This window comes from Contarinia nasturtii, unplaced genomic scaffold, assembly GCF_009176525.2.
Source record: "Contarinia nasturtii isolate CC-2019 unplaced genomic scaffold, AAFC_CNas_1.1 Cnas_scaffold_2806, whole genome shotgun sequence".
Classification (NCBI taxonomy): Eukaryota; Metazoa; Arthropoda; class Insecta; order Diptera; family Cecidomyiidae; genus Contarinia; species Contarinia nasturtii.
Genome location: NW_022200123.1, coordinates 1,832,162 through 1,845,823, shown reverse-complemented (window position 1 = coordinate 1,845,823; position 13,662 = coordinate 1,832,162). Strand labels below are relative to the sequence as shown.

The following is a 13,662-nucleotide window of genomic DNA, read 5'->3' as shown; positions in this document are numbered from 1 at the left end:
CCGAATCCGAAGTCAGAATGGGAAAAATTTCAAAAATGTCCGCTAGGTGGCGTGTTATGTGACATTTTCGGCGAAAAATGACTATGACTTTTTTTACGTAATCCAAATTTTAAAAAAAATTTGTCTATGAAAAAAATCAAAAAACTAGGGGTTTGTTAGGGACCAAATATGTGATGATTTGGCGTATGTGTCATATCTGGCAAAATTCTTTTTTTTTTTTTTAAATACTCCGAAGTTGAAATTTTTTTTTCAGCAAATTTTCAATTTTTGGCCATTTTTGATCACAGGTATACGGGGCGTTTTTTAACAGAATCACGTCATTCTTAACTTATTGGAAAGTCATTAAGGTCATCTTGATGAAGCAATAAAGAAATTTTGAAAAAAAAATCAGCGGAAAAGGTTATATCAGAATGACTAGACCTCAAAAAATGGGAAAAATAAATGAAAATCGAAGTTAATCGTCATTTATCTCGAAAAAATGTATGTCTTGCTTTGATTTTTTCCTCATAGATCGAAAGCGCACTCAATTTTGAGCCGATATGCACATTTTTAAAAACCATCATTGTTTTATTTGGTGAAAATTGGAAAAAGTTTGAACTTAAGCGGCCACCTATATTTTAATATCTTGGTAATCCACTGTAATGTACTAGGTTTTTACTTTTTTTTGTTCATTTTGACAACTGATTTTACAAAATTCGGACCCGAGAAATTAGTTCAATTTTTGAGATTTTTCGGCTTGAAACCTTTCTTTTAGAATGATATTTCGGAAAAAATTGGCTTTTATTCGATTGCTTTGAAAATTGGTATTTGGGGGTTTTTTGGTACGAGAAAACTGAAAATGACATTTATTCTATGATAAAATCAGGTCTCAACACACTTAGCGTTAGAATTTCGTCATAAATTACTAAAAAAAATATTGATATAAGTACAAAACACTTCGTTCGAAGTTCTCACTGTGACGCAATATTGTAAATCTGGAAATGTTCTGATATAAATTTTCAGTGACGCGTTCGTTCATATACGCATACAAAATGTTAATATTGCGTCGCCCCAAAAATTCTAACCCAAAGTGATAGACATGTCTAATCTAGTGTCTAATACTTAGAACAGAAAATATACGAAAATCTGAACACGCTTAACAGCACAATATTCGATCTATAAACGATTGTTTCAGTGTTTCTTAATGTTTTATGCGCCTATGAAATAGCAGCCGCTTTATGCATAGCTCGAGCCTAATGTTGGATTTATTTTCACATATTTTTTGTGGTGAAAGAGGCGACGCAATATTAACATTTTGTATGCGTATATGAACGAACGCGTCACTGAAAATTTATATCAGAACATTTCCAGATTATTGCGTCACAGTGAGAACTTCGAACGAAGTGTATAGATAAATATACCAGCACGCTTCATGGCTGAGCAATTGTTCGATGTGACCACCACCATTTTCGACAGTAAGTTGCAAACGATTCTTAACTTCCTCCGTACAAGCCCTTAACATTTGTTCTGCAGGTATCCCAGCACATTCTTGCCGAATTCGCTCTTTCATTGCCACATAAATTCTATCTTTGAGGTAACCCCGAAGATAAAAATCAAGTGGGGTCCATCTTGATGGAATATAAATTTATTTACGTAGTTTGTCTAGAGTAATTAAGGAATATCAATTTATTTCGATTGATATAAGGGGCTGAACGTACATTCAGGGGGTAATCTCGCCCCCATCCCCTGTCTTCCCAGCTATGGTTTGTACGCAACATCGAGCGCTGGGATTCTCCACTCGATGCCCGATTACCTTTAAAGTTGTTGTCACACATGCTTTAAAGGCACTGAAGAAAATACATGGCATTGAAAAAATGCGAGAAAATCGACGTTAATCGCCGCTGTGCTATTTTGAATGTCATTTTCATCGGTTAAGGCTTGTCAAAATGTATGCAAATTTTATTGTTGAGTTCGGACCGTTGGAAAGGTATTGACGAGGAATGTGTGCATCACATGATTTTTACATATAAAATGCTTGTAAAACGTCATATTGTTGATGTTTTTTTTATTCAATTATATTTTTTCTATTTTTTATTAATTAAATTTTTTATTTAATTATATTTTATTTTTTTATTTAAATATTTTTATGGTTTTATTTTTATTTTTATTTAATTATTGGGAGCACAATTTAGTTTTTACGGATTTCCGAAAGATGGCATTCCTAGTGTTGTATGCATCGGGCAACACCGTGGCTAACATCATTTTTTCTGTCTTTCAAAATGCGATAAATTTCAGTATATGTCATTGCGTTGAAGTGTAAACAACACAGATTTTCACTACATTGAAAATGTCTGAGTTCACCCCAAAAAAACATGATTTGTGAAGAAAAATTACAAAAAACCTGTAGAAATATCCAATTATATAAATTTCTAAAAAAGTGAGCTTTTCCACTTTTGCAAAAACATTGTTTTTGGTTTAAAAAATAAACCAATAAAAACTCTTTATACCCCGCTGTACCCTCTTTCTGAATACCACATACTTCAGTGGATGCAGTCCACCATTTTTGATCACCACTGTGAAAACTTTGAAAAAGTCGAAAAATGACTCGGTCATTAGATACCTGGAAAAGACTAACAGTTCTTTCGATGCGGAATCCGTATGTTACCAGAAAGATGGGAAAAAGTAGTGGCTAGAGATGGACAATACTTTGAATAATATAACTTGTACCATTTTTGCACAATAAAGGTTCAATTTCAGAAAAAAATCCGTAAAAACTAAATTGTACTCCCAATAAATTTTTTTAGTTTTTTTTTTTTTAATTAAATATATTTTTTATTTAGTTTTTATTTTTTTAATTATTTTTATTCAATTTTAATTTTTTTTAAAATTATTTTGCTACAATTTTGATATTTTTAACGATTCGGGCCACACGATAAGAGATACGATATCGATGTGTGGTGTCAAAGTTGTAGTTTTTGACATGGCCTATAATTTGGCGCCACGGTCAGAAGCCATGAAAACGAAACAGGGCGCGTATCGCAGATTTCTTCGGTCAGTGCTAAACAATTAATAAATTAAATTAAACAATTTTAAATGAATTGGTCGAATTTCGACCACGGGCGTCCCTAGTTAATTATTTATATACGTACCTTTTTGTTATTGTTGTAATAACAAAAATTGATGATGAGCACTATATGAGTGCGACTATGATGTCAAAGCGATGTGCAACCAATGACCGACTATGATAAACTAACAACAACGACATAGTTCGCGTCAAAAAGTCGTCTTCAAAAAAGTTAATTGTCCCGAAAAGTGAAGTGAATTTCGGTAACTTCAAAAATTGTGAATATTTTTTGGCAAAATTATCTCAGCGATGTTTTCTATATATATAGAATACGGTCTGAATTTCACACTATCGTATATATATATTTAAAAAAAAAAATGAATACAGAGATGTAGTTATGATACATCGGAGACTTAAATCTGTAATAAATAGCTAGAGTGTTCGAGATAACCGTACGTAGAAGGGCAATATATTGTATGCATTGTTCAGGTGTTTTCTCGTGTACGCAATGCGCATACTTTTTTATTTCATATGTTTTACACATTGAATTCCGTTAATTTGAACGCGTAATTTAACCGCAAAAAAAGTTGCTGTGGTAATAATGGTCCAAATGTGTTCCCAATACATTGCATCAATTCAATTCACTTCGTGGAAATATGAAATGCAATATGAAATAATATTTATCAGCTTTTATCTTATTTCCTATTGTCAAAATTGTTTTATTACGTTTGCAGATCGTTTTTATATGCTTAGTTGAAAGTCGAAGCCAAACAAAATATGACGAAATTGATTTCAATACAATACGATGAGGGGATTAAATCTAATGCTCATTAAATTATGCCCAGAAAAATCCATTCCCCTAACAATGAATCAAATTATCAATAGTTTTACCAAATGTAATGTGCAATTTTATTGGTCGCAAATGATTCGATTTGTTTTATAAAACCAAATTAAATAGGTCATATTTAGAAATCATTCTGTTCAATTTCATTCATTTGGAACGGAATACAATATTGTGACCATCATTCGCATTAATTTATTCGACATTCGTTTAATGTGATTATTAACAGTGGCTGGTTGAAAGTGGGGGCAATGGGATGCATTACTCCATCAACATTTCATGTTCAGCAGTTCGGTTAAACATTTTACCATGCCACATCATATGAATAGCGTGCACTGAGTTACACACGAATGAACAAATAAAATCCAACACCAAAACCAGTTTAATTGAACGACACATCAAATTCGTACTAGGTTGAGATTGAAACTACGACAGCATCATTTCGATTTGCGAAGAAAGAAGAAAAACCCGAATCAATTGGCACGAATAAGTAAAGAATATTTGTTTTTGCTGTGCAATCATCGTGAAAATTCTTTGGTGTGTCCAATGGAAGATCTTGTATTAATTTATCGAATAATAAACGAAAAAATTGGAAAAATGGTCAATGAACGCGACCAGAAATGCGCGGATATAAATGCTGTATTTATAGTCGCATTAGGACCATTTGATATATCATTGTGTGTGCCGAAAACAATTCATTACGGCAAAAATAATAAGTTCAAAACCAAAATGTTGGGAATATTGTGTGCACGCACAAAAGCATTCGGCGAATAAAAAGATAAATGAAACGAAATTGATTTGGTCATTCGTCTGGATCAAAATGTTGCGCAGAAGTTGTGCTTTATGAAAAATGGAAAAAAATAGTGAATGTTCTTAAACCGGCATATGGACAACAAATGCGAAAAATATGCGTTGTGTCTATTAAATCTCCCGAAGATGTATCATTATTTTCTCTTTGGTATTTCTGGATTTGCCGAGCACCATTGCTTAATAAATTGACTGCTCACTGACCAGTCGTACGGGAGGCCGAGTTGATTCGCAATCACAATTTGACCATTACAAATGTATTGCAAGTGTCTGACAACAATCAGCTCCATAAAATACACACCGTAGTATGGCATTTGCAAATGGAAAATAAAAATGCGAACGCATATTCGTTACAGAAACAAATGTTCAAATGTTATTTATTGTTTGGTTGTCAAACGAAAAATCTTTTGGCATTGCCACCGACCAGCGTCAATCGATAAATGCGTGGAGTCGACCATGAACCTGTAAACCGTGTGTTTGCTCAAAATGAAAGCCATAAAATCAACACATGCACGCACGCTCAATCAAATAATACACAGCTGAGAATGGAATTATATGAAGTTGAGCCTTTTTGCCAAACTACTACCAATGGTAGTTAATCAAAAGCTATATAACATGGCTCAAATATAACATCTCGCCAATTAATTACATATGGTTCATTTTAATGCGAGTGGCGAAGTAAATTTCCTATTTATGCATAACGGTATTTGCTCCACATTCGAAGAAGCAACGGAATGTCAGATTTTGGCATGCTTAACAGCTTAACGTGAACTTTACCATAAGATCCATGTCTTCCAATGGATCCGCAACGAAGGTGCAAGGGGTTCCGCAACATCTTAAGCATTCGATTTCGACGTTCACCGCATTCGTAGTGCTTAAAAAGATACAAGTGTAGCGTAAGAATATTCTTTCAAATAATAACAATAATAATGTGCGTTGATGTGGTAATTAAATAGCAAAGTTAAAGATTAAATATGCGGAAATTTTCTTTTAATAATTCATGGGATTTCATTTTCTTATTCTTTACTCATGCAGCACGTGCACTCTCACGATTCTTTCTTGTACATTTTTCGTCCGTCGTTGTTCTCGTCTCCCCTGCAGGTAGATAATAAATCTTCGGTTTTATTTGCCGTAATTTATACTGATTGCTCTGTTTGCTGACTTTAATAATAAAGTGCACAAGATTCTCCACTGATATGCTGTCTGCCATTCGAAATCTCTTTAATTAGTTCGTCTTTTTCACTTAAGCTAATATGGAAAACTAGCAAAAAAAAAAAAAAAAAAACTGTTAAGAGTAAAAAAAAACAATGCACTTGCTGCAAAAACAACAATGCAAAAATCTCGAGACTTTTTAAAAAAAAGTGTGCTCCGTTTAATTCATTTGGCTAAAGTTTAAAAGCTATTCGCAGAGGAGTTGAGTGAAATGCATGACACGCTTTTGCCGGAAATGTGATATGTTACCCAGAAAATATGTCACATAAATGGAGTTTTTATTTAATTAATTAACGACGAATTAATTCCGTTTCTTTCTTTTTTTAATCAGTGACAATTTTACGGCTTTGAACACGAATGAGCGACAAGTGCAGCCAGAAGATAGAGAACGACAACAATGACTGTGGTAACGGTGTAAGGAAATGAATCGCATTCCATTTAAATGAAATCAACACTTTTAACGTTCAGGAACTTTATAATGACGGTGCCGAGTGTTGAAACACAACAATGTCAATTATTATTTAAAACGTATTGTCAGAACATCCACTATACACGATACACGTACACCATTCATACCGTTCTCATTCGAATCTCAATGTAAATAGACTTTATTTGTGCTTGCTGATTATACGTTAAATTAATATTAATGTTGACGATAATTAATACTTCGTTACGTAATTATTGTTCAAGTCTTGTGCATTCACATACAAAATACAATTCGTATATATCATCACATGTAGGCGTAAAATGCTGTGTCTTCGATTTTGTCTTTTATATTGAAAAAAATGTCGGTTAATTGTTTTAGGTGGAAAATTATTTCAAAGTTCCAAATGTTTTACTAGATTACCTTGGAAGCGCTTATTAACTAGAGTGTATTTGCCTGAGTATAAGTGCACAGTTCGAATCAGAGATTGCATCGGGACGTAAAAAGAGGTTGTCAATATTACACACACACCAGTAATCACACTAGCAAATACATAAGAGTGCCACTCATCAAGCGTGTTCTTCGGTAAAATATAAACGCCGAAATAAACCTTTATTTGATAAAATTTATGAATTGTATTTTATGTGTGTGCGTATCAGCGAGAGAACATGAGCGAAAGATAGCATAGCATACTCATTACAAAATCTATATAAATATGAGCTCATTTTTCGTTTCATTCCTAGAGAAATGGCATCAATTTAATATTATGTCACTTTAAAGATAAGATAGTTGACGAACGCATTTTCATTGGCAATGATTCGATTGTATCGTTTGAATACTCTTGATTATTCTGAAAATGTTCTCACATGCATTCTTTCTTTTTCCAAATTTGATTCCAAAACAGCTTTATTCCAAAAATCCAAAACAGATATTAATTTCAAATGGAGTAGAAACCTTGGCCTTTTGAATATTAGTGTCAACACACATTGTTTAGACGTGAAAGTCAACATCACACTGTATTACATTTCATTGCTACGGCATTGATAATATATTGAAAAATGATGAAAAATGATCTTATATTCGTCGTTGAAAAAACACCATTTATATAAAGAGAGAAAGAGAGCACGATTCAATAACATTCCGACAGTTGAAGCTTCTGTATGGTATTAAATGAGGAAAAAAACCAGTAAATGCAATAAAGTAAAATAAAAATGAGCACGTTCGTTGCAATTCCAATATTCACTTCATTAGAAATGTTGACTTGTATTTATTAAAGAAGAAAATGGCATCGCTGAACGTTAGCAACATGATCAGGATGAAGAAAAATTATCAAAGCGGAGACATTTTTAGTTATTAATTTATAAGAATGACTGGCGAAATCAAGCGTCTTTTCATGAGACGAATCTCGATTGAATTTCCTTGCGCGTCTTACACTCACCCTTTCTATATCCATATTTCATTCTGAGTTGCCTTGATTGAAGCTCTTTGTTTGGAGATTGGTTTGCCCTTTTTACCAAAATGATTCATTCCACGTCATTGCACAGCCGGGTAAATAACAATAGCCGAACATCTTTCAGGCATAACTCTCTCTTCCTCCTTCTCTCTCTCTCTCTCTCTCTCTCTCTCTCTCTCTCTCTCTTTCTCAACATATATGAACAATTCCTTATTAATTTACGGCGAATGTCGAAGCATATATAAAGGTTTGACAAATCAAATCAAATGGATGAAATGGCGAATAAAGAAAGGTATTCATTCATTCATTGAATAGTCTTTTAAAATAAGCACAGCTTACAATAACAAGACGCTTAAATTAAGACAAAACAGAGCAGACATTGTGCTCTTATTTTGTTGCGTCTACGGCGACGGCCATCAAGACAAAAAAATCCAAGAAAAATATCAAGTATAGTGGTTAAATTTAACAAATAAATAAATACACAAGAAACGACAACGACAATGGTTGTGAGTGTGTAGGCGAGATGATTGTTGTCAATCATTTCATCGGGACAAATGATTCGGGTCATTGAAGCAAAATCGAAAAATCACATTTCAAAGGGATTATTCCGTAACACATACAAAAGGCAAAACACAAGTAAATTATCAACAATGAAATTGTTATCATTTTCAAGTGGAAAATGTATCGAAATAAATACATTTCATTGTTCTTAAGACGCTTAATTTCTCATGTCAATTTTTCAAAAATATGATGGAAAATAAAATTGATGAAAATTGATTGTAAACCCCATCGTCTACAATACATTATCCGGTTTTATAAACAACCATTATTCGATTGTCTGTGACTTTTAAGTAATCTCATTATCAAAAAATTGCTCTTTTGCGTTGGAGAGCATGATAAAGAGACAAGCTCTAGCATTGTCAAAACCTGATTAATACTAGCGAAGAAAATCTCAAGAGATCACACAAAATTCGCTTACTTATTGCTCGTCACGTGTAGTTTTGAATTTGAACTAGATCAACAATGCGTGTTCATTACCATAAACAGACTCAATATTACATTCACAATGCGTGTTGGTTTTTAACGATGAATGGAAAATCCAAACATAATCAACTACCCCGATGGCCAACGCAAAATTCTATTGAGGATGGTCATTTCTGCTCGGTTCGCTGCACAGTCATTGCGTCACGAATTCGTGTTGGTGGCTTTTATATTGAACTTTTCTGTTGGATATAATCGCATTAGTCACGTAGATTTGTTTCACTTGATCAAAACCATCTCAGAATTACAGTACAAACAAATACTTGGGGGAGAAAAAAAAAACAATTTGTGAAACAACTTCAGGTGCTCTCAACAACTTTCAACATTCATTTTAATGAACGATGCAATACGCTGACGACAATTTTCTGTGAAACCACCAATCACTTGCCCATTGAAATTGTTTATTATTTTCTATTTCTTCTTTTTCACATTTTGTCCCCCCCGTTGAAATCGTCAACGAATTACGAAATTCTCATATAACTTTTTCTTAAGCGCGCAACGGAAAAAATGTCAAACGAAAAAAAAAACTAAAAATAATTCGTCGAAAGAACGCTTGTGGGTTGAGATTTCAAAAGGCAAAAAAGTGTACAAGAAAAGAGTTTTCATTGATGGAAAAAGTAGCAATAGAGTACAATTTTAAATGAATTTTGTGTGTATGACCGCGCAAAGTAGTAGAGTTCAGAAAAAGTGAAAATATACATAGAAATTGAGTCGAGAAAATTCAAGAAGTTCATGGCATTTTATGAGTGTTTTTTTAATCTCAAAAATAAGAAGAAAGAAATGATGACAGAATGGTCAAAAAATACAGAAGTGCACGTGGTTATGGAAAGAGAAAAATATCCATGAATTCAAATGGATTTTTCTCTCCTTGTTATTTTCATTCTTAACGCGAGCGCGCCAAAAGAATTGCACATCTCTGCAAATAAACCTTGAATGTTGCCAATTCAAAACTGTTTTCACCGTATAGTACTTCTTTCTTTCAAAAAAATACGTTAAATAACCGTCGTCTCTTAATCTCATCGCTTATTATTCGTATTTCACTCGATCAGACAGTGTTGATGGCATTTTTTTGCGTGTCGCTTTTTTCATGATCAGTTTTCTTTTTATTGTACAAGCTAACCACTTTTATTTTCCACATTTATATCTTATTCGATATTATTCGGTGCTTCAACAATGATAATTTTTTCGAATTGCGAATGGAAGAAAAAAAGTCACAAATAAATGAGATAAAATCCGACGAAAGTTTTTTTTACATCTTCTTATTTGATGCTTCTTTCCGCACTCTTTTTTTATTCTTTATTAATAATTTTATTAAAATGAATATTATGTTTTCTCTTTTGCAGACATTTTTTTTGTCGTTTTTCTTCTCTCATTTGTTTGTGCTTGTGTTCACGGCTAACGAACGCAAATGAAATGCCATTTATGGTTTATGGATAAATTTGGCGCATAAAGTGATGGAAACAAGAGTTGAAAATATTCTTTATTTCGTTCGTTCTTTTTCCTTGCAAAATTGAATGGGGAAAATGTTCTTGTGCATAAGAAAAACCATAAACGAGAAAGAGACACAATACAAAGAACGAGAGGAAGATAGAAAATGGAGGAGTAAGAAGAGAGAGAGAATACGATGTAAAAGCGCATTTACGAAAAAACTTGATATTTTTGAAGCCAAAACTTATGTTCGACTGCCTTCAGGGTTGATTGCATCGTACACGATGAGCGACGCATCACTGAAGTGAGTGAAAGGGAGAGAGGGATGGAGAGCAAGAGCATTGAGTGCATTAAGCGACAACAGAGAACAACGACAGCTTGACGAAAAATTCACTAGTAGCAGCCGCGATTGATTAAGAATAACCATTTGGTTGATGGTAAATTGTGAACACACCAAAAATGGAAGTTTGTGTTGCTTCAAAGGCAAGGAAGAGTGCAAAATTATGTTCCATTTCATCATTACCCATCGTCATCATCATCAACATCATTAACGGCATCACCGAATATTTTGCAGTTAACTCCCAGGCATACACGCGCGCAATCGAAATCACAAAACTTTTGCATTACATATTTTTGTTTGTTATATAAATACGTGTGCCAACAAAAGAAAATATGAACACGCGGAGCTTACAAACTTTTACGTCAGCTAAGTAGAAATGCTCGTAAGATGGCTGAGTGCATCGAGCATGAGTAATGCGAATGTTTACTTGCAGTGTTTGCCTTTGATGCATTTCATTATAACATTTTCTTTGTATATATTACGTTCGATAGACATTTCATTGGAATTGATTTTTTTTGGGGGCGATTCGTTGTCAATGTGCCAAAGGATTTGTTGCGTGTTCTTCGTATGAAGAGTATACAATTAATTTTATTACCATTCAATAGATGGCGATACCAACAACTCTAAACTCATGAGATCGTTCGAAAAACGTATTGTACATTTTTTATTTAAAAAAAATGCAAGAAGATTCAATTTTAATCCCGAATATTTAAAAAAAAATTCTTCGGATAAATTATTAAGACAATATTTAAAATAATTTGATTGAAATCATTTTATTAGTTGTCATGGACATGTGCAAAATAGAATTGTCAATTCAACACAAACAATACATATACACACACATGACATCGTATAAGCCATAACAACAGAGCACAATATGCTGTCTAGAAATACTAATACATGCGCGCACTACTCAGCTTCGTCTTTGCTTGTTGCTTCAAGCGTGCATGTGATGCTTGTATGAATGTATTGTTTGTTTTGCCGTGTTTTGCGTCGTGAAGTCGATGACAACAAATAAAATGAATTCAAAAAAACTATGTTAAGTATTGTTCTAATATTTTGATTGTTTTTTTATATATATATATTTGGAATAAGAATCTAATTTTGAATTCTTATTTTTTAAATATTTGTGAATTCCAATAGAATGGACCCACATTTTTCATTCATTTCCTTTCCTTTTTGCTTTTGAAAAGCAAAATGTCATTTTAACATGAACATTTTTTCTCAAATGTTAACATGCTATTTTACTCGCAACACATTTTGTTTGCGAGTAAAATACTATTTTTCCATGAATACCATTTCGGCTGCAGATAAAATGCCCTTCTACCGTTAATTTGTATTATTTAAATGTATTTTTTTCATTTGAATGTTCTTAAAAAATGCTATCGATGAAAAAATTACAATATGAAGTTTTTTTATTCGGATGATTTTTTTCAATACTTATTTTCCCATCAAACCACTTTTTGCTTCGAATATATCCTATATTTTGATAAATGAAACATTTTTAGAAAAAAAAAAACAAAAATACAAAAATAAAGAGAAGATATTCATCGTCCACTTAATGAATACTTTACAGTAGAATTAAAAAAAAATATTTATCTTCTATGGTTTCGAACTCTGGAACACGTACGATTCGTACGATAAAATTCTGCGCGTCAGCTGATCAAGCCAACGAGTTTCTTATTGAATAACACGCTATAATGACATATAAATGATACCGCTGAAGATGAATATTTTCTCTTTATTTTTGTATTTTTTTTTCTTTCTAAAAATGTTTCATTTATCAAAATATAGTATACATTCGAAACAAAAAGTGGTTTGATAGAAAAATAAGTATTAAAAAAAATCATCAGAATAAAAAACATCGATAGCATTTTTTAAGAACATTCACACAAGCATCACATGCACGCTTGAAACAACAAGCAAAGACGAAGCTGAGTAGTGCGCGCATGTATTAGTATTTCTAGACAGCATATTGTGCTCTGTTGTTATGGCTTATACGATGTCATGTTTGTGTATATGTATTGTTTGTGTTGAATTGATAATTCTATTTTGCACATGTCCATGACAACTAATAAAATGAATTCAATCAAATTACTTTAAGTATTGTTTTAATGTTTTAAGTGGGAACTTTTTTATGTTAATCTTTTTGGTTTTACAATTATGGACACTCGCCCAAATGTCGGACTATTTGTTTGAATTTTCAACTTCAATTTAATATTTAACATTTTTGGTTTCATGAAAAAATATCACTTTATACACAATTCGATACAGAATTTAATTGTGCTTCATTTCACGTTTCTCAAAAGATAGTAATTTCCAAAAATGTATTATTTTTTTCCATTCTTTCGTCATAACATCGAAAATTCCAAATGTCGGATATTCGTCGTCCAATTCTCGGCTCCCTAATCTCGACATATTTCATGCATTTTCACTACGAAACTTGTAAACTTTAAGTTTTGACAGCCCATGAACGAACTATTTACATTGAGGTAAACAATACAAAATATTGGAGTTAAAATTATTAGATTGATATATTTTTGCTCCATATTTTATTTTACTTATTTTTCTATAGTAAAGTGGCAAAAATATTTAAAAATATTACGTTAGTTCACTGATCTAGAATATTTTTGGTTTGAATTTCACAATGATCCAAATACGACTTTAACTGTCACATCTGTCAAATCCAAAGTGTTTCACTTGAAACTTCGGTGCTTTATGTGTCGGCAATTGGACGATTTATTCCGGAATAATATTACAGTGAAAAATGAAAAATAAATATAATTGTTTTTCTTTATATTTTCAAAATTTCTGTTCAATAATTAAATTAAATTATCTACAATTCGCCGATATAATTTTTTTTCCAAACTAGTTATTTTTTCATATAAAAAAACGCATTTTACCGGCTTGTCTCAAAATGACATAGTTTAACTTTTGACGTGAAAAAGTGATAAAAATGCCGAATTTTTTTTGAACGTAATTTGTGAAAGCAATAATAGATTTTTGATTAAAATTTGGATTATAATAAAGAGATTTGATATTGATCTTTCATAATTTACTTTTAAAAATGCAA

The 13,662-nt window shown here is 32.3% G+C and overlaps 1 long non-coding RNA gene across 1 annotated transcript; it reads right to left on the bottom strand.

The window, feature by feature from the left end:
- Nucleotides 1–5,666: 5,666 nt before the first annotated feature.
- LOC116349133 lies at nucleotides 5,667–6,288 on the bottom strand. Its single transcript, XR_004201883.1, has 2 exons — nucleotides 6,153–6,288; nucleotides 5,667–5,952 (listed from the first exon to the last, which is right to left on the bottom strand). It is a non-coding gene; the product is annotated as an uncharacterized LOC116349133 (long non-coding RNA).
- Nucleotides 6,289–13,662: the final 7,374 nt, after the last annotated feature.